The sequence below is a fragment of the Symsagittifera roscoffensis genome, chromosome 5, assembly GCF_963678635.1.
Source record: "Symsagittifera roscoffensis chromosome 5, txSymRosc1.1, whole genome shotgun sequence".
Lineage (NCBI taxonomy): Eukaryota > Metazoa > Xenacoelomorpha > Acoela > Convolutidae > Symsagittifera > Symsagittifera roscoffensis.
Window position 1 is genome coordinate 45,399,849 of NC_087066.1, and position 21,587 is coordinate 45,421,435.

The following is a 21,587-nucleotide window of genomic DNA, read 5'->3' on the forward strand; positions in this document are numbered from 1 at the left end:
TCTCGAATGTCGGCGCCATCTAAATGAAAATAAATTATCATCTTGATGAAAGTTTTGGCCTGAACGGAGGACCAATTTTTTCATAATAAAAATTTGTTCTTTTCCATTTTAGTTCTTTTCCTATTCTAAATATTCTAAAATACTAAAATTTAACCTAATAAAAACGCACAGAAAAAAAATGATCAAAAAGATAACTTAATTAGAAGTACGAAATTAGATGAAATTATTATGTAAAACAGTGTTTATTTTTTGTTTTTAGAGACTTCCTCTACGCCAACGTTAGACGGTTTTACATGATAAGTTTTACCTGGAACATTATCAGATACACTACATTACTGGTTGATTAAACTAATTTTTTATGCTTATTATGAAAGACAAAGAACAAAACATGTATGCAGTGTATCAAGTTTTTTGGGTTTTCGTTCAGTTACATTTTTACCTACCGAGCCTGTCCCCGCCGTGTACGTGTAATAGGACTCTATCGATGTAGCAGGTGTTTCTGCTTTCTTTTCCTTGGACGCTTTAACGGGCATCGATGAGCGCTGATTTGGCACTGTTTTAGTCGCGGATGGCTCATCCTTCGGTTTGTTTTCAGCTGTACTCAGCGTTGTGTACGTTGCGTCTGAGTTATCGTAGTTCGTTCTAATCGGCTGCTGGTTCACAACTTGAGGAACCATTGGGATTTCACTGGCGTATGTTTTGGATCCACTCTTTCTGGACCCAACTGGAGGTGTTCCAAAAGATGTTTTAGTGGACTGTCGATTGGGAGCTCCTCCCCCAATGGAGCTGGCCTGAGATGCTTGTCTCTGCATGTAACATGCAGTGTCTCCCACTTCAGGGTGAAACATAGACCAGTCCAGCCCTTCTTTGTGTCGGCTGCTACCTGAACGAAGGACCATTTTTTTCATAATAAAATTATGTTTTTTTTTCCGTTTTAGTTCTTTTCCCATTCTAAATATCCTAAAATACTAAATTTTAACCTATGAAAATTGCACAGAAAAAAAAACAGGTCAAGAAGATTGCTCACAAAAATTGTGCAAAAACTTCAAAAATCTTTCAAAAAAGTTCAAAATTATATAAAAAAAGACAAGGTAATAGAATAAAAAAACTTCCCATGCTTAGAAAAGGCTCAACCTTGTGGACTTAGTCAGACTGTCATTTGTTCCTAGACTCCTTTTTTATTTGAAGCAAAAAACACAAATGGAAAAGAGCCTAAAACGCCACTTTTCAATTTTTTTATGAACCAGAGGCTGATTTTTGGTTATAAAAATGAACTTAACTTTTATTGCATGCATTTAATTCTTTTTGTAGAAGAAAAATCTCCTTTTCATACATTAATGTTAGAAAAAAAAACAAATTGAAGTACCTCCAAAATGAGCATTAGTTTGAACTTTTTGATCATCGTTGCTGGCAACTTCAGAAATATCCGCATCTCCTGAAGACAATGCAGCAGTTGCAGTCTGCTGTTCCGACGGCACTGAGTGAGTGACTACAACTACACCCCCCAGATCCTCCCTGCAGCTGGCGACTGTCTGCGCCTCCACAGTTGAACATACTTTGGTTTGTAGCTGGTCCTCCAGAGCCCAGTAGTTTTCAGATGCACCTTCACCTCAAAAATGATTATAAATAATAACAAGGATAGGCGATTACTGTGCAAATTAGTTTTTTTTTCAAATTAGTGTCGTTTTTCTGCGTGGTGTGATAAAAAAATCTAAACGAAAAAACAAAAGTTAGGCTTACTCGACAACCGTATTAAAGTGGGCCAATTGAAAAACATGTTTTGCAGAAAAATGACTAGAAAAGCGAAAAAAAAATTAAAATTTTTTGCAGAAAACTTTTAGATTTTTTGTAGTTTCTGGTTTTCAAAATGCAGCTAAAAAACTCCAAAAACTAGTATTATTTTTTTAAATTTAGATTTTAAGGTCTGAAATTAGGCATAATTTAGCTGTTTTACTACTGCTCGCTTACTTTATTTGCTCGAATTAAGACGAAAAATCAAAAATTTCAAACCTGTTTTTTTTCGACACTGGGAAAACTTTTTCAAAATTCTTAAATGTCGTTCGAATAACAACTGAAAGGGCTTTAATATGATATATCACTTAACCCAGTTCAATGATTATTTGAGCTAGGTGCTGATTTTGCTTGGAAAACAAAAAAAAAGAAAACTTAAAACACACCCGAATACAAAGTTCCTCCCCATTTTCAATGGTCGGAACAATAAATTAGTTTAAGGTTTACAGTTCGGAAAGCACTTATTTTTTTTGTATCTTATAACACAGCCTCAGACCCGAGAGAATGTCATTGCAACAATATGCCAGAGTTTTAAAACGGTTTACCCTCAATGGAAGGGACCAAAATACGAGACCTTCCGTTCCTTACGGAGAGCCGCTGTTGTTCCCCTGTTTTAAAAATTATACATTCAATTTTTTTTCCTTTTTTTAGGCTGGGTAATGTTGCCTCACCCGCAAGCAAAGAGGATGCGGATCTTGGTGCCAAATCCGGAGGTTCCAGGCCTCGACTTAGCTCTGAGTCCCTTATGGCGACTTAAAAGAGCGCGGTAATTTTTAATAGGGTTCAGGGCAGTAGCGTGCCGAGGGGGGCAACGCAATTTTTCGGTCAATTTTTTTAAGGTGCTCTAAACGCCTTTAGCCTGTTTTTTAAAAAATTTGCGTGCGGCGTAGAAAACTTTTGACAAAATAGAGTTCTTATAGTATTTTCGGAGAGCTTGGAAAATCAAATCTAAATTAAGACCTAAATCAAGATCTGTTGAATTTAAACTGCTTCCGTCATTAATGAAACTCAAGTTTTTGCGTCTAGTCGTTTGTAAATGTAAGTGTGATCTGTGATTTCGAAACGGTTACGTAAGATTTCGGAACGTAATTATGATAGTTGAGTAAACATCCCCCCAAGCCGTTTGGGGCAGTACGTTAACTTGATCCAAAAATTCTTTTTTTTACCTGTTGCCTTGCAAATGGGAGTTTTATCAGTCACATAGACGCTGCTCTCGTCTTCCTGCTGATGGTCGATATCTCCCTTCGTCATTCTCTCACGGATCATCCCGCTGCTCGGCTGGATTGCGAATGACGAACGCCGTCTTGTGGACCCCCCGACACCCAGGCTTCGTCCACTTAAACGAGTTGTTTGATTGAAAACTGTAGATAAATGTTTTTCTTGATACAGTGCTGATTTAAATTATCCGGACAAAACAAACAAAGCTTGAATTTTCAAACGCGTTTTTCTCAAATTGGGTTAAGATTAGACAAAAAGTGAAGAGAACAAAAGTTGCTTAGAATTTCATCAAAATTAATATGGTGCCATTTTTCTCCAAAATTCTCAACCAAAATTTTACCCCAAAAATGGGTCATTTTGGTTTTTTTCATTTAATCAAGAATTACACTGAAATTACTCTGTTAATTGATGAGAAAGTTATATCACAAGAAGCGTCCTACTTAACCCAACAAAGTTTAAGAAGGGTTAATTCTCCAAAAGTTTGCGCAAATTGTTTAAAATTTGTTTGTAAACAGATATTCTGGGTTTTATATAGTAAAAATAACATTTTTTGACTATCAAGTAAAAACTTTTTCTCTTATACTGGTTTTTGGAGATTTAACCCTCCTTAAACTTTGTTGGGTTAAGTAGGACGCTTCTTGTGATATAACTTTCTCATCAATTAACAAAGTAATTTCAGTGTAATTCTTGATTAAATGAAAAAAAAACAAAATGACCCATTTTTGGGGTAAAATTTTGGTTGAGAATTTTGGAGACTAAATGGCACCATATTAATTCTGATGAAATTCTAAGCAACTTTTGTTCTCTTCACTTTTTGTCTAATCTTAACCCAATTTGAGAAAAACGCATTTGAAATTTCAAGTTTTGTTCGTTTTGTCCGGATAATTTAAATCAGCACTGTAGTTCTTTCGAGATAAAAAGGGCACTGCACAATTTGGGGCTGGCCTATTATCGGGTGCCGGACATCAAGCCGACGGGACTTCAAGCCGAATCTTAAAAAAAGGGACATCAAGCCGAATAATTGTTTATAAAGTCGTGAAATATGATTAATTTGAAATTTTTTTTGTATAATTTCTTCTTTTTATGATCTTTTTTCAGTAATTATTGGCTTTTTCATAAAGTTTAAGCCTCCAAATGATGTTTAGGAAAGTTGAAATATAAACCACGGTTGAAAGCATTTTTCTTGTTTATAATTTATGCTTTTCAAAAACCGTCGGAAATTATTAACAAATGCCAATCCTAAGTGATTCATTGTCATGAATACCCGCACCGGAGTTCCATGAAAAATAATCAATTATATTGAATTTTCGTGGTCTGTCTCAATAAATTTTGATAATAATCGATTATAATTGATTCAAAATGGATTATAATGAAACTATTTTCTAATCAATAAAATCCGAATATAATCGATTATAATCGATTATTTTTGAAAGAAAATGAAACTTGTTTTCGAGGCAAAATAAACCTTCTTTAATCAATTATTATCGATTAGGATGGATTTTTTCCAAGTGTTTTTCTTGAAATTTACAATTTTGTTCAAAATTATCTCATTTCCTGTTTAGTGCAGTTGCATCGAATTACGTTTCATAAAATGTTACATTTCAGAATCAACTTTATATTTTTTTTGTCTCTACTTTTTTTAATTCATCGCAGTTTAACTAACACTTCTTTTCACTGTTTTTTAAACCAAAACCCTGATAAAAACCAAATTTTCAAGGATTTGAATTAGATTTTCATAGCTTTCCCCACCGGAGTTCCATGGATAATAATTATAAGTTTTTTAACTCTGTCCCCCCCCCCCCCCAGTTTACCGCCACCCTCACTTAAGCCCCCATTTTACTACCCTCACCAGTTTACTACCCCCCCGCTTACTCTGCCTCCCACCATTTACCCTCCCCCAGTTTACCAGTCCTCCATTTACCCTCCCCCATTTTACCCGAATTTATTTAACCAAACCCCCCCCCCCCCCCCAGCTTCTCTCCCCACCCCCCAGCTTCTCCCACCCCCCAGTTTCTCTCTTCCCCCAGCTTCTCTCCGCCCCAGCTTCCCCACCAGCTTCTCCCCCCACCAGTTTACCCTACCCCTTTAGCTGAGGGGGAGGGGGAAGCTTGAGGGGGCGAGGGGATGACGTTGAGACATGCCATGTAGTAAAAAACATGGCATAAATTCTGCAAATTTCTCGCAAAATTTGCAATATTTTGCAAAATTAATCGAATTTAGTTCTAAAAATCAAATGGATTATAATGGATTATAATAGATTTTATTTCAAAATAATCGATTATAATGGATTATTTTGGCAAAAATAATCGATTTCAATGACAAAAATAATGGATTATAATTGATTATAATGGATTATAATGGATTTTTACTTTTCAAAAAAATCGATTTTAATGACCACATAATCGATTACGTGGTCTAAATTTGGCACAAAAATGGATTATAATGGATTATAATGGATTATAATGATAACATTTTAGACAACATTTTTCCATCATAATCGAATATTATCCATGGAACTCCGGTGCGGGTAACGCTTATTATGGACTAAACTTGCCTAAATTTTTGAAAAGCAACGTTTTACAGATGAAAAAATTGTAATTTGAGGTGCTTGTACAGTTTAAATTTCGACCTGAAGTCTCTTCGGCTTGAAGTCTCATCGGCTTGTTGTCCTAGACCCGTGTCAATTACAATGGTTAATTCCCATAAGTTCCAACATTCATAGGTTCCAAAATAAAAAATCAGTCGCATAAGTTCCAAAATTTAACTTCTTGAATTCTGATTAGTTGAAATTTGAGCCAACGAATTTATGGATTGATTGTTTACTGTTCAACCTTTATAAGCTCAAGCTGCAGAATAGTGACCGCCGCAGCCGCGCCAACGTGTTGCGAGCTTGCCACCAAAGGGAAGGACTCTATATGAAATTTAGAGCCGGTTATCGCCGCGATGCGGCGACGGGCGCATAGCGCGCCCACCGGTGACCTTAAACCGAGACTCGGCTTACTTAATCTTTGGACCAATTGAAAAGATTTGGAACTTACGCGACTGTTTTTTTTTATTTTGGAACCTATGGGACTGATTTTTTATTTTGGAACTTATGAATACGCACCATTACAAGGCAGCCCATATAAAAGAATGCAGTTGACTTGTCAGCTCTTTCAGGGTCTGCTAACTCAAATTTTAAATTTTGATTTGCGCGCACTTCGACGAATGTTTAATTAGCAGGCGAAATATTTCATATTCCTTTAACAAAATCAAATGATTTTCATATTTACTTGAAAATTTAGGTTACATTGTTTTTCATCCGACTGAACACTTAATTGAAGCAATTATTGATTGCTAATAGGCCCACATGCTTATCGCTTTTCCCACGAGTCAACTGCATTCTTTCACATTGGCATGCTAAACGACTTATGCTATTAGGCTGATCCCCGCACAATTTACTGTTTCAGCGGAGGATTTAGGGAGGGGGCGATGGGGAACGGGAGGGGTTGGTTGCATCACGGATTTTACCCCAAGCCGACCCAAAGGCGACTTTTGACCCCAAGCCGACCCATAGGCGTCCTTTGACCCCAAGCCGACCTTTGACGCCAATGAATGCTAATTTTGACGGGGAGCGCACGCCACAAAAGCGCAATTTATTGGTCAAAACTTTCCAAAACTACCTGAAAAAGCATTTTTTTGGCATTTTTAAAAAAAAATTGTGTGGCGCAAAACCAATCGGTCAAGATTAGTTTTATGTAGTAATTTGGTGGAACTAAAAAAAAGTTGACAAAAATTTCAAAAACTTTTTGAAAATCCACCCCCTCGAAAAAACCCGAGATCCGCGCCTGTCCTGTTAATAATGCATTCAATTATCTAAAGTGTGAGAAAAATAACAAGATGAAAGTTTCTGTGATAAATAACAAGAAGGATGAAAATTTTTTTGACAACCAAATTTTTAACAAAACGTTTGATAACATGCTGAGTAATTTGGCAAATTTAGAGAACTTTAAATCCAATAGTTTGAAACCTAACCTTAAATGTATTACAGTGTTATTGCAGGAATTGTCGGCAAAGAAATTTTGATCACGCCATGAGTCTTCACGAGAGGAGAAGTTTCCCGAGTTCTTGAAACGACTCCTCACACTTGAAATACCTTCAAAGTTTGTTTTTTCGTTGGGATTCTTGTCTTCACAGACCGAAATTTCGGTTGGGGGAGTTCGAGTGAGTTTAATCGGAGGAACTGGGACTCCGATTGTCTCCGAGATTCCGCCCATTGCGGCGACATCTGACATTGAACGACAGCATGTCGTGGCGATTGGCGACGCGAAATGACAGCACATTAGCTCAACGTCATGCGAAGTGGGTTCGCTGATCGTTCGTGCTTTCTGCATACGATGCTGTATAGTGTGGGGCCTGTGGTCCCCCAGAGCAAGATGGCAGTTCTTTTGATAATCAATTTGACTGCTTAGCTGAAAATCAAAAGCGAAATATTTAAGTTGAAATGGTTTTTGGCTTTTTTTTCCTCCCCCATTTCACATGTGCATCAGTTTTAGGGCATCGAGAGCGAAAGATTCTACAACCCAGGACGAGATTCTCGCTTTATAATTTGGTATTCAAAGTCGAGCGCAATGTCAGTGCTTGGCTCTTTATTTCCACTTCCCCATATTTGAATTCAGTTTTGAAAAACAATTTAAACGTTCTAAAACGGTAATTAAAGTTTGCATGGTAATAAAGCCAACTATTTTGAGCTCATTTGATCACACTTTCTATAGCATAAAGCTGTAATCGCTTGAAACTGAACATAATGCAATCACGTTCGCCCAATTTGAGGATCGAATGTTGCTGGCCTGCTTGATTGTTCAAAATTATTACTGTAACTAAGCGTATCCTACTTTCTTCAAAAACTTTTTCTATTTTCAATTGATTTTAAATTTCGCCAGCTTTTTCTCCATATCGAGGGAAAGTGGAAAAAGGTGTATTCCCCATTAGAGACCCCACAAATTATAAACGTCAAAAAGTGAAAAAATCACTGTAGGAGTGGGATTCAAGTTTTTTCTTAAAAGACTGGTAGTTAAACCCCAAAAAATCCCCGTGATCGACAAAAAAAATAGTGAACACAGGAGTATAGGTTAAATACAAACTCGAAACAAACCTCGAGCACGCCCTTATTGATAGCCAATGTTTATTTGCCAGATCATGCTAAGTTCTTGCAAGATTTTGATAAGATGAACGTATCTTTTTTCAAAATCTTGCTAGCTTCTTGCAAGATCAACATACATCAAGACACCCATAATTTTGCAAGATAACAATAAAAAAATTACATTTTTATTTTAAATTAAGCTAGGAGCGTCTGACTTGATAAGTAACTAAAATAGCAAGCCATGTACGAAAGAAACATGTATTAGCGACCCATGCAAACAAACAGCCCGCTAGCTGAGACATCCCCTGTGATTTCTAAAAATAGTTGTTAAAAATACAAGCCATTATTAAAAAAGAAATTAACTAAAAAAGCATTCAAAGCAAATTAAACCGAAAATAACTAAAAATTTCAGAGCAAAACTTGCGAGATTAATGTTTTCAGCCAATCAATAAAACTAGAAAGTTTCAGAGACTTGTGTAGAATTGGACATTCTATATGCTCGACTAACTTCATTTTATCTTCGATAGCATTACCTTGTGTTTATAGTGGGATAAATTGTGTGCTACGCTAGTTTGTGATATCAATGGAGTGATTAATTAGCCTACGGTAAACAAATTAGAGCCATCACAAAGTGGACTTAATCGAAGTTATAATTTGGGAAAAAAATTGATTGAAAAACAGAGTTGCGGTAAAATATGAGCTTGCCGACAATTTTATTTGTTCCCCCAAACCACTAAACCTTGTGCAGGGCTCAGACGGTGCACATTTGTTCCGAAAGTGACAACAGTACTCGCCACAATTATCCAAACGGGAAGGAAAATTGCGAAAAATGGTAGCTGCACTTCGATTGAAGATAATTCCGCAGAAAACAGCAAAACGACATGTTATAATTCTAAAAAATTAGTGTTTTGACCCTTTCGTGTCGATTGAGCATGGTTAGATCACACCGTGAGATAAAAACTGTCGTTTTCCGGTCCAACACACTGGACTTCAGTGGCGATGTTCTGACTCCAGGTGATAGTAGGAAGCTGAAAGTATACGACAAGGTAAAAATTAGTACATCTTTTATTTTAATTTGAGCCAAATCCAGCCCTTGTACCGGATTTTATGAGCATTTGGGAACACCACTCGCTTAGAACAAAAAAGTCAATTAACGCACACTAATAAGATAAGCAAAGGCATATTGATGGTAAGGCAGCAAAAACACAAGGCATCAACCCAGAGAAAAAACCCTGGTGAATAAGCCCCTTCAGCGATTCCTTCTCTTTTTCCCGGGAAATGTGATAGTGGAACTTAAAACTAAAATAGTTTGGAAAAATTTAATAGAAAATGAATGAAATTTGGTAGGTAGTACCTGCACGGGATTTTTAGGGCCGAAAATTGCCTAATAAAAACCTAGAACAACACCAAAAAGTGGCGCTTTCCTCAGTCCCAGCCCTTCGCGATAAAAAGGTCGGTCACCTTTCTTGTTTTTGGATCAAACTTGTCCATTGGCAAAAGAATCAGAAGGTAAACGAAGATAGTTTTCGCATTACAACGTTGAAGTAGTCGATTGAATTAAACTGAAATTAGTAAATTATGTTAGTTGAGCTAATGATAGTTGGCCAATTGGACCAAGAAAACTAATCCCAGAGAAAATCGGCAGTAATACAATAGCGGCACGGATTAAATGCTCATAAGAGTACGATCATACGGTATAAATACCTGGCTCCTCAGAAGTGGCTTTCTGACACAATCATACCCCTATTAGACAAACTAACTAACCCCTATTAGAGGAACTAACGTAAAGTCCTTGAGAGTTTGTTACAGTAAACATAACTTGTTAAGAAGTATTATTTGACTTGATCTTTGCATAACTCAGTTAGAGCTACCTATCTAGAACTTGGTATTCATAACTAGTGTCATCAGGGGGAAACTCCGATAAGAACCTTGCGCCGGAGTACTAGAATATTTTTCAGAACCAGTAGGGACGATCGTCACTAAAATTTAAACAAAACTCAATTAGGCAAACATAGCGAAAGGTAGCCGACAGCGCTGTGAGAGCGAAATGTTGGTTTTTATTGTTAGTTAGAGAACAATAAATGCAAAGACAGTGTATAGTTGGTTCTCAGAGTTAGTTAGAGAACAAGTTACGGCAATAGAGTGAACGTATTGTTCTCAGAATTAGAGAGATTAGTTCAACAATTGTGAGAATAGTTATTCTTCCAGGGGAAGTGAGTACGTAGTGTTAGCGATTTATCAAAAGTGAGACACAGTTTATTGAAGTATCGAGTTTAGCAAAGATGTAGATAGTTAGTTAGTCGCGGATTCCTTCTTTTAAATTAGATTATTAGATCATATTCTGGCCACTATTGTTCATCTGCATTTAACTACTATTGGTAGTTCTTGCGATCACGGATGCGAGCCATACAGCCACAAGAATATTCTGATAAAAGTCTCAAAACTGGTCCGGGTTTCGACACGAGGGAATAAGAATTCGGAATCTTCCACGGCGGATGAAAAGAATTTTTCTCCAGAGATTAACCAAAAGCATCCAAAGCCTCGCAGAGATCTTTTTGAAATTTTTGTTTCATGGTACGAATTTGTGATCAAATGAACCAAGGTGTGACAATACATATATAGTTTTTAGAGATTATTTTAATGACAGAAAAATAATAACCTAAAGGATATAAATAAAAAATTCTTTTGTGTGACAAACCTAACAGAATGTTATTGATAATCATCGATTTGAAAAAATTGTTCTTTTTGAACTATACTTATTTATTATGAATTATAAGAGACTATAATCTCATGGGAAAAAAAATAATTATAGTTGAACATAAGTTCCTAAAAAATCTAGTTTTGGTTATTATAATAATTTATTATTGTCATAAAAATGACATAAAATTCCATTTCAATCTAATATTTAAGACCCGGTGGTTTCCTAGGCATCTTTCTTTTCATATCAGTTTTCAAGGCTAATACGTTGCTGGGAGAGATTCTATCATTTTACTTTAAGATTTATCATTTTAGTTCTAAGTTGGGAACTTTCAGTCAATCAGAATTGGGCACTTTGCATGAATCTCTTAGCAAATTTAATGCAAATTGAATGCTGGGGTGGTAGATCTTAACTTGTCTATCTGGGGGGAGGATGTTAACTTGATATAATTTTTTGCTTGAGAAAATTAGTTGTACAAGTCACCAGAAATTATTTAAACGATCTGTAAATTTATACTGATTAGATAATTCGAAGAATTTTTTAAAAGTTGCATTATCAGAAGTTAGCTCAAAACGCATATAACATATTTATATCTATGTTTTTTATCTTGTAATTTTGAACACGAAATATTACAAATTTCTTACAACCACTCAGTTTTTTTATTTTATGAGAATCTTACAAAATCTTACTTACAAGATTTTGAATTCTGGGCAAAAGCCAAAATTTAGAAATCATATAAAAACTTATATATTCAGTAAGGTTTCTACATGATTCAGAATAGCAGAATTTTACAAATAACTTACAATACTTTTTCAAAACTTTGAATTCCTCCAAAACTGTTGGCGTTGTTCTTCTTTTAAGGTTTTTATATGATTTCTAAATTTTGAATTTTGCCCAGAATTCAAAATCTTGTAAGATTTTGTAAGATTCTCATAAAATAAAAGTGCTGAGTGGTTGTAAGAAATTTGTAATATTTCGTGTTCAAAATTACAAGATAAAAAACATAGATATAAATATGTTATATGGGTTTTGAGCTAACTTCTGATAATGCAACTTTTAAAAAATTCTTCGAATTATCTAATCAGTATAAATTTACAGATCGTTAAAATAATTTCTGGTGACTTGTACAACTAATTTTCTCAAGCAAAAAATTATATCAAGTTAACATCCTCCCCCCAGATAGACAAGTTAAGATCTACCACCCCAGCATTTAATTTGCATTAAATTTGCTAAGAGATTCATGCAAAGTGCCCAATTCTGATTGACTGAAAGTTCCCAACTTAGAACTAAGTTAGCAAGCTCTTCCCATACGATTTTTTGGGGGCGATGGAGGATGTTTACTTGATCCCTCGGAAGAATGAACCAAATTACAATTATGAACATATTTTTTTCGCATAGTTTGTATTGTAACTTCACACTTTTAGCCATACTTACAAATAAAACAACAATGAAAGTAGAAATTTTGAAAAGAGGGGGAAATGAAACGGAGCGGAACAAATGTGTTACAATAATTGGCTCTTCCATCCCCAACCCCCTCCACCCAGCTCACACGAACATGAATTTTATGGTTTAACGAGTGGTTTTACAAGGCTAATTATGAATACCAAATACCAAATTTGTTTGTCTTAACCTAATTAGTTCGCATGTCAATTTTATAACAATCAAACAAAGTGAACAAAATTATTAAATGTAAACTTTTGCAGGTGGGGGAAAAGGAAAAGAGCTCGATAGTTCATTTGGGCTCTTTTTCCTTTTCCCCCCACCTGCAAATTTTCATCTTTTAAATTACTGTTCACCTTGTCCAATTTTCATGAAAATTGACTGGCATTTTAATTAGGCTAAGACAAACATATTTGGTCTTCATAATTAACCTTGTAAAACCACTCGTTAGACCCTAAAGTTCATATTGGTGTGAGGTGGGGGGGGGGGGGGGGGGGGGGAGGAAAAAGAGCCTTCATTTGCTCACCATGCTAAGTTTAGTTGCATCATAACAGCGTTAAATTCGCTTTTTTCAAAGTTGATTTTGATGTGGGGAAAAGTTGAAAACAACTGAGATCTTGGTTCTTTGGACAACACTTTTCTCAAAATGCAGTAAAACTTTTTGCAAGACGAAGAGCAAATGATCAGAGCCACCCTCTATCAATACAAAAATTTTACTGAACTTTTAAGGAAGCTTCCTCCAAAATGGACACTGGAAACGGGTATTTTAGAAAACAAAATCCTGGATTTGCGCTTAATTCTGTCCACTAGTGTAATAAAATTGGGTTTCAAACAATTGTGGGTGAGGTGTAGAAAAGAGCTTTTCTAGCCCAAACAAGGGATTAATTTTTGGTGATGATAATGTGAAAGATCCGAAAAGAGGTCACTTGAGTCGTACGGTTTGAAAACCATCCACCAAAAACTGCACATACAAAAATTCCATACAATTTGAAAACAGTAAAACAAAACGTACTTAGGCTTTTTTTCCTTCCGCCCCACTTGCAATTTTTTATAATTAAAATTACTGTCCACCTTGTCCGATTGTCATCAAAAATGACATGTAGACTAATTAGGCCATGACAAACATATTTGGTCTCATATTCAACCTTGTAAAACCACTCGTTAGACCATAAAATTGATGCTCGTGTGAGGCGGGGGAAGAGGAAAAAGAGTCTGTACTTGAATTGTATGACTAGCATGCTTCCATAATCAAAAAAAATTGGCTGTAGAAAAAAAAATTAAAAGAGGACTGTAGAAGAACTTCAGTTTTTTTCATTTTTGGCGCAAAAGTGTCCTTGAAAAAAAAATTAAGTATAGCAAAAAGATTTAGCTAGTTTTGGAGGTCGAAAAGAAGATAAAATTTTTTTTACAATAAGGTAGAGATTTGAGACTCTTTACCTTCTGATAGATCACCTCATTGTTCCTGGACCTATATAACTGCTGGTGGGCTTCGCAAAATGAGTCACTCTCGTCGCCCATCTTCGGTTCCTATGATAATTTAAGAAGGTTGTGTTCGGAAAAACAGAATTTGATAATCAGTAACTTATCGATCGCACGTGCTTTTTGTATACCAAAAAGTCGAGAATTGCACAAATTTCGCGTTCGCTATTTGAAGTAATTCGTTTCCAGTGACGTGACCTGGAATCTTCGTGATGAGGGCAGGGGGCGGGGCCGCCGGTGGGGGGGAGAGTTGAGCGGTGGACGCTACTTTTGAGCGATGAACGGCAACGATACTTTTTCCTTCAGGGGTTGGACCAACTGACCAATCAAATAGTCTTTTTTGATATTATCTTACCACATCTTACCTCATCGTACTGGCCATCAAGTATTCTTTCGTTCACAATATTTCAGACAAGCTCGTCGGGTAACCTCTAAAACTGGTTTGACCCTAAAAGCATCCGCAGCAATGCCACGAGAACCAGTATTAGCTGGGTTATCATAGCTCGATACATGGAAGCATTCATCGAAGTGGTTTCAAGAAACTCTGAGATATATTTGCAGGCTAATCAACAGTTTAATTGTTGAATTGGTCCATTGCAAAACGGTTGTAACATCCGTCCACATGTTTGTTATTACAATTAATTTTTAAAAACAAGGAGTTTTTGATATCCGGTTTCATTCGGTTCGCTATAAAAGACGCGTTTAAATCCAGCTTTGGCATTGAGAAAAATTTTATGAGAGCGACTCTAGCTTTACGAAACACAAGCGAATTGCGTTTTTTGGTCGGGACGGAGAGGGCAGGTAAAAACAAAAAAGCACAAAAGCCATACTCTGAGCTGTCTCCAAGCATATGCAGTTCTATGTTGTCGACGGGAAACTCAAGGTTGATGCCAGCAAAAAAAAAACGGAAATTAAAAAACCTTTAATTATTTTTTTTATCATTTATTTTGTTATTGTGCTTATTTGAATCATATTCGTCTGCCGAAGTTCCGACGTATTAATTTGAATATTATGTCAACATATTGTTAATTATTTTTTATATCTGAAAATGAAGAAAGTTTCCACTGTCTGCAAAAATCTTGCCGGCGAAAATTATAGAACTTAAATCATTATGTTTACCCTTAATTGATGCTACTACGTTTTCTGCTTCTTTGAGCCAAACCCTATAACAGGCACTTTGATTTTTACTGTTAACTTATTTTGCCAATTTTTTATGATTTTAAAAGTGCTATTCCCAACCAAGCAGCAGCTTGAATTGTAAAGTCAGTCATGAATTTAGTATTCAGCAATCGGTTGGTTTGTTTCTTGAAATCAGATCAACATTTTGCCTTTACAGTCATTTAAAACCTTTGTTGGGCACTGTACTTTTATATGGAAAGATTACGAAATAAATGAAAACTTGAGCGGATCAACACCGGAGTGACACTCGTTCTAAACTGTTGAGAATCAGCAGTCGCTAAAATCAGAAAAGGACGAGGGATGTAATTTTTCAGGTTTGTTGGGATTGTTGACTGGGTGATGTGGTAAGTATCATTCATGAGCAGTGTGATTGTTTGGAACGTGCGAACCAACAGGAACAAAGTATCCTTTTTGAGATGGTCCTTGATGATCTCACTATGGCGTTGTTTCAAAGTGACGTCATTTTCGAATCTTTTTCCGAGTGAACTCAACTGCTCGAGAACGAAATATCAATTGTTGGGAGATTGCGTGTCGTTCCCAGCCCAGAGAACACCTACAATATATCGCACTTGTTCGTGATCTAAGCTTTACCCTAATGATCGAAGTGCACGTTTATCAGAAGCGGAGCGAAGATCGGCCGATTTGATTTGTATGTTGCGTCCGACTCAAGTTTAAACCACCGTTTGATTTGATCGACTACCAAGTTATGCTCAACAAAACACTTGAAACAAGTTGAAAAAATTCTTAAGGATGCCGGTAGAGAACCACTTAGCCTTCAAGCTTTTGGGAAATGAACGGCAAAAGGAGCTAATTGTGTTTTGCTAAAGGGTTCAATGGCTTGGAAGCAATCTTGCGCTAGGATCATTTCTACGTCTGAATGCTTGTAGACAATTCGATCAGGATGTTTAACATGGGAGTACATTTTTGAAGCGCAGGGACGTTCACAACTGCTATTCCAAAATGATAAAATCCTTCGCAAAAGAACAAATTTTTTAAGATATAGTTTTGCGATAGTGAACTGACCGTTAATTTGACCTAATTTGTGGTGATAGTTTTCTAGTAATTGACATCATTCACTGTGAAATCAAGCAGTGATCAAAGCAACTGACGCTGATCGGAGAATTTCAATGATAGTCATTAATGACTGCACATGCTATCACACAAAACTAAGCAACAAGATGCGATGGTATCCAACGGAATGGTTTATTTGAGGTTTTGAATTATTTCTTTCTCAGTTACAGAAGGATCCATGTTTTGCTACTTTGATTCTTTTCGTTTAGTTCTTTTGAGTGAAAAAGAGCTTCTGCGCCGTGCAACAATCTGTTATGTGTGCTCTCACATCGATCTTTGATGCCTGTTCTAGCTCGAGGGCAACTTCGAAACGAAAGATCAGGTTGCAAGCAGGAAAAGCACAGTTTCTGTTCGGCTGCAAACTCAGCACAGTGGGTTGCGTTTTTTCTTTGAAAATCTGCAATTCAACTTTCGTGCTAGCTTTAGCAAAACTTAGAATGAGGATATTGCGGTGTTTGTTTTATAGTCAAGGTCGATGGGTTGCTGTTTGAAACTAAGACTTTGTGATTGCGTTTGTTCCATCGCCTTAATGAGATTCTTCTTGTTCTGAGGTTTCAGGAGCGTTTGTAGGCAGGATCTTGCAAGTCTATGTTTTCGCTGAGCCATACGTTGAAGTGTTCCCAATTAGGGAGACACACGTTTATTTTTACCATGTGTTTCATCCAAGACTCCTTCATAATGGGTGATACTTTACAGAGAGCCTCGTTAAATAAAGATACACTTTTAAGATCGGCAGAGTAATCAAGAGACTTGAAAACACCTACAAGATTTGAAAAGGTTGATGAAAATTTAGTAATGATTTCAGAATTATGCATATCGGAGGAAAAGTACTGAGTTTGTTAAAATGATTACTAACAACCGTCTGAGGTTGCTTAAGCTTGAGGATCAAAATTTTCATTGCATCTTTGTATTTTATATCATAATAGGCAAACTCAGATATAGCTGGCTTAGCGTTGCCTGTCACGAGTGTTTTTAGATACAAAAATTTAACGTCATCACTTAAAGTGGCCCAATTTACTGTCCAAACCACTCATGCCACTGAAGGTGGTCACCATTGTATTGTGATAATTTCCACTTAGACAGAGGTTGCTCACGACTTTAATTCAGTAGTTCAGCTAAACCTTGGTTGGTAACCACTATACTTCCAACTGGTTGTTCATAGCACAAAAATGGAGCCTCGGAGAGCGGAATTGGAGGGACAGGTATGAGAAACGATGTTAAGTTGGCATATATTTAACCATTGTCTCGATGAGTAAAACAACTTGGGGAACGAGTATGGGAGTGAAATTGATTGAACATGAGGGGTCACAGTCAAAGCTGCCTGCGGCTGAGTTAGAAAGTGTACGTTTAATCCCGCTTCTAATTGAGAAAACCAACTGGGTTCGCAGCGTAACTTTCTACATCAAACGCATTGGTAGGAGCGTTTAACTGCTAAAACGATGAACAATAGTCAAGGTTTCTGCACTTGGCTGCAGGTACGGCGGAATTATAAAACCATTTTGCACGCGCGGTGTCAAGGGTAAAATTTTAGGCGGCAGCGACAGTAATCGACGGAAAGGATGCAATAGCGCGGCAGGTCGTGATCTTTGAAGCCTTGACGCCTAATGACGCTAGCATTGACGTACTCGAAAGTTGATTCGGATCGACACTCTATTTCGAAAGAGTAGTATTCGCGAACGACTCGAATATCGCTGACATTTTTATGGCTTTGTTGAACCAAGTCTCTGTTGACAGACGGCCCATGTCCTTTTTGGAACTTCAAGGCTGCAAAAAATTGAGACAGGCACCGTTATTTTGAAGCCAATGCAGTTAGAGTAGCGTCGGTTAACGTCACTGTATTCTTCTCTACTAATTTTTCCAGTTTTAGCTGTTGTTTTTCAAGCTCTGGCGGTCATTCTTGTGGCTACAGACAGTATTTGATTTTATTCTGTCGTTCGATCTTATCCTGACGGAAATTAGCGTTTTTAAGCTCTCAGTTCTTCTGACTTGGTATAATTGAAGCTATTGTGTATCGACTGATTTCACACCAATTTCATGCTGACTTTTACGAGTTGATGTAACTTGCGAACCAAAGTCGGAGTGCCCAAAGCTTATTTGCGAGCCAAAGTTGGAGTGTCCAAAGCTTATTTCGTTTGGTCCACCGTTTTTGTCGGAGTACGAAAGTGCTTTTGATAGAACATCCTCAAGTGTCACGGTAAATCTTTGAAGCCAATTTTCAGATTCGGAAAGGTTTAATTGATGTTGATCTTCAAGTTTGAAGATTTTTTCAATTTTAGAGACGGCATTTTGAAGACAATCCTTGCAATCTGGTTCATTTGTCGATTTCCACTAGGCGATCGCCTTTCTCGGTGGCCTCCTGGATGTATTCAGGGAATAGGTAGATCTCTTTCTCTAGTTTGCTTCTCGCTATTAAGAAACGATCTGATTTTTTGGTATTATGGTGTGTCAAATAGCTTGCTCCTAGTATCAGAAAACTCTCTCAAAAAGTTTGCAAAAGTTTTGCTCCAAAACCAAAAGCTTTTTCCTAGTATGAAGATCATGTTAATCTAAACCAGAGGTATAATGAGACATAGCAGGTTGACTAAAACTATGACAAGGTGAACTAAACTAACACTTAAATTTAGTACAGAGGTGACGGAAAACATAGTATGCGGGAACGGTTTGGTACTCTATACGGATCGCAACCGAAAAAGGACGGGTTGACTTCATTGACTTGTGTGTCAGGCCTTCCCTGGGAGAACACCAGACTTTAAGAAAAACGTTTCAAACAAGAGAAATCAACAACAAAATTGGCGTACGGTTTCGTAATAGGCACGCTTTCCAGGATGAAAATGCAATTAGGAAAACAAACCGAGAGCGATCGGGTTGGGTGAACCCTTTTGAACGTCAGACAACCCCTGAGAGATCTCTCGAGTTAAAAAAAATCCACTCAAACAAATTCACTCAAAAAGAAAAACGGAGGGCGGAGGCAATTATTTTGGATCTTACAACATAAAAACCCTAAATGTTGGTGTTTCAATGTTGGTGTTCCATTTAGCTTTTTTTCCTAGATTTTAAAGCTTATGTTCAAATTAACTTAAAACTGATTTAGGAACTAGGGTCTGGTTAGGTTGGGTTTATTTTGTGCTCAAATTTCATTATACAAAAGTTAACTGCAATAAAATGGGAAAAATTATATCAACTTTTGCAGTTTGCTGTTTTTGTAACATTGGAAATTTTTTTTATCGATGTCCTTAACAGTCTCTGCTCTGACTTTATTGACCGTCATTTACTTACTAAGAAGTGTCAGTTACGTCCTCCTTTAGACGATTGTACACATAGAAGACATTTAACCCTGGTGTGGGTATCCTTCCGAACGAAAAAGAAAAAAAGCTGATTTTGTCATCATTATTACTGAGGTGGGTTTGCCACCTTTGCGTGCGCCCCCTGGGGCACAACTGATAGTTTCGTGAGTCATTCTGGCGGCTTTTTTCCACACTTGCGAACTCCACAAGAAACTTCTTTCTCGCACTGCCAATGGTTTCAAAATTTTTTCAAGCTGACAAATTAGGCCGTGGAAAGCATTTTTGATTTTTTAACTTAATCTTACAGAACCCTAAATACAAAATAAAATTGGTGCTTACTCTTGTTTGATAAAAAAAAGTGTTTTTAAAAAAGAATGAGATTTGGTGCGACTTAATTAGATATACTTTTTGAGACGCTTTTCAAAAAAAATGGCGTTATCAGAATCAACAATATCCTTTTTTCGTATCAATGAAAAAATTAGCCACTCAGCTGCATGTGTTCATATTCCCTGTTCACCTCACTCCACTTTCTATAGCTTTCAAAAAATCTGTGGAAGACTGTTTGACCTATTTTTTTGGATTGATCTTTTGCTTTCTCACTTTACCCGGCCAAATTAGAAACTTTGAGTTCAATTAAAGAGCAAGCTGCGTAAAGCTCCCCTGCATGAGAAGTCTAACTCTATTTTCAAAAGAAATAATTTATGAACCCCAAAGAAGCAATGTTTTGAAATTTTAAGTTTTTTGCCTTATCTCAAAAACATACCTCCTTAACCTAGGCATAAGGCTTCAATCGAAAACACTAATTGACGGAAACCTTTTTGCATAAGTGATTACGCCTTTTTGTTTTAGAAATGAAATTTATGGCTTAAAAAAATTTGAGCTTTGTGACCGTTTTTCGGAATAATTTTGACATTTCCCGAAAATTACCTAGCCAAAACTAATATCAAGCCTTAAATCGAAACATTAATTTTAACGAAGCATCTTTGCAAATGTTGCTACGTCCTAATTTTTTAGAATAAAAGTTAAGTTCTTCGGAAGTCGATTGATAAAACGCTCCAAATTAAATCCTTGCCACGCTTCCAACAATACAACTGTAAGAGAAGAAACATTCGAATAGCCTCAAACTCCGTTGCATGTTTCAAAACTGTAGCCGGAACATACTCATTTTCATGCACGGGCTTAAAAAATTAACAAGACCTCGTTGCGCCATGAAGTTTGCAAAAAAAATTAATTTAGTAAACTTATTGCGATTAGTCACTTATTTATAATTTCTGTAAGAAAGTAATAGTAAGTGACTAATTGCAATAAGTTAACTAAATTGTTTTTTTTTTGCAAATTTCATGGCCCAACGAGCTCTTTCCTGAAATGAAATGTTAAAACTCAGTGTTTTTGATTAGCTTCATGAGTCAATATTTCAATTTTTGTAACATTCAAAAAATGTGACAAGATTGTTGCAGGTATAATTTGGCAAGTGAAAGTCATAACATGTCTGCGCACATGCACTTCATACAAGAATTAAGCTAAAGTTTTCGCAATTTTCCCATTGGAAGGCAAAGTCAAACAAAACTGAACTTTACGGAAAGTTTCAAGTGGTTTCTGATCCGTTATTCAGATCACAAGCCAGTTAATTTAAGCAGATTACCACATTTACGTCTCTCAATTGGCTTTGAAAGCCAATCAAAAATTTTCAAAAACTGCTTTGTTCAGTGAGCACTTGAAGGTACTACTGCTCAATCTATGAATAGCTTGGTCGACTAATGTCAACTCAAGGTAGTCAGCTACACAATTTACAATTAAAACTTTTTTTGCATTGAGTTAAACCAGTTAAAAGCTTTGGTGATGTAACATTTCTTTCTACGGATGAGCTGAAGCACAGAGGCGGTGAAGAGTTTTGCACCATTTGCAATACAACACAAACGTAGCATTGCAAACTAGCGGATGGAAAATCAGACGAAAACCATGTTTCAAACTGATAGCGCTTGATAATTGCAGGCGTATGAATGGCACATCTAATAATTTTGTTTTTAATTAACAAACTGATTGGCCATAACTTGAATTTTTTCCAAAAAATTTTGAAAACAAAGCAAGAAATCTCGAAAAAGTTTGCAATTTAATTATCACACAGATGGGTATTACGAAGAGCGTTAGAAGAAAAAAAATTCAAGCACTAGTCCAAAAAAAATGAACAATTCGAGCCTAAAAACACTAATTCTCGATCTCCAAGCCTTGGTCGCTGCAAGCATGAGTAATAACTCTTTATCAGAAGCGCTGAATGATTGATTGATTTTGATTTATTTAAAAGCAG

General features: G+C 36.5%; 1 protein-coding gene across 1 annotated transcript in view; it reads left to right on the top strand.

Annotated features, from left to right (window-relative positions):
• The window catches only part of LOC134846441 (zinc finger protein 616-like), a 117,154-nt gene that overhangs the window by 23,123 nt on the left and 72,444 nt on the right, over nucleotides 1-21,587 (top strand). The gene's annotated exons all lie outside the window — the stretch shown is intronic.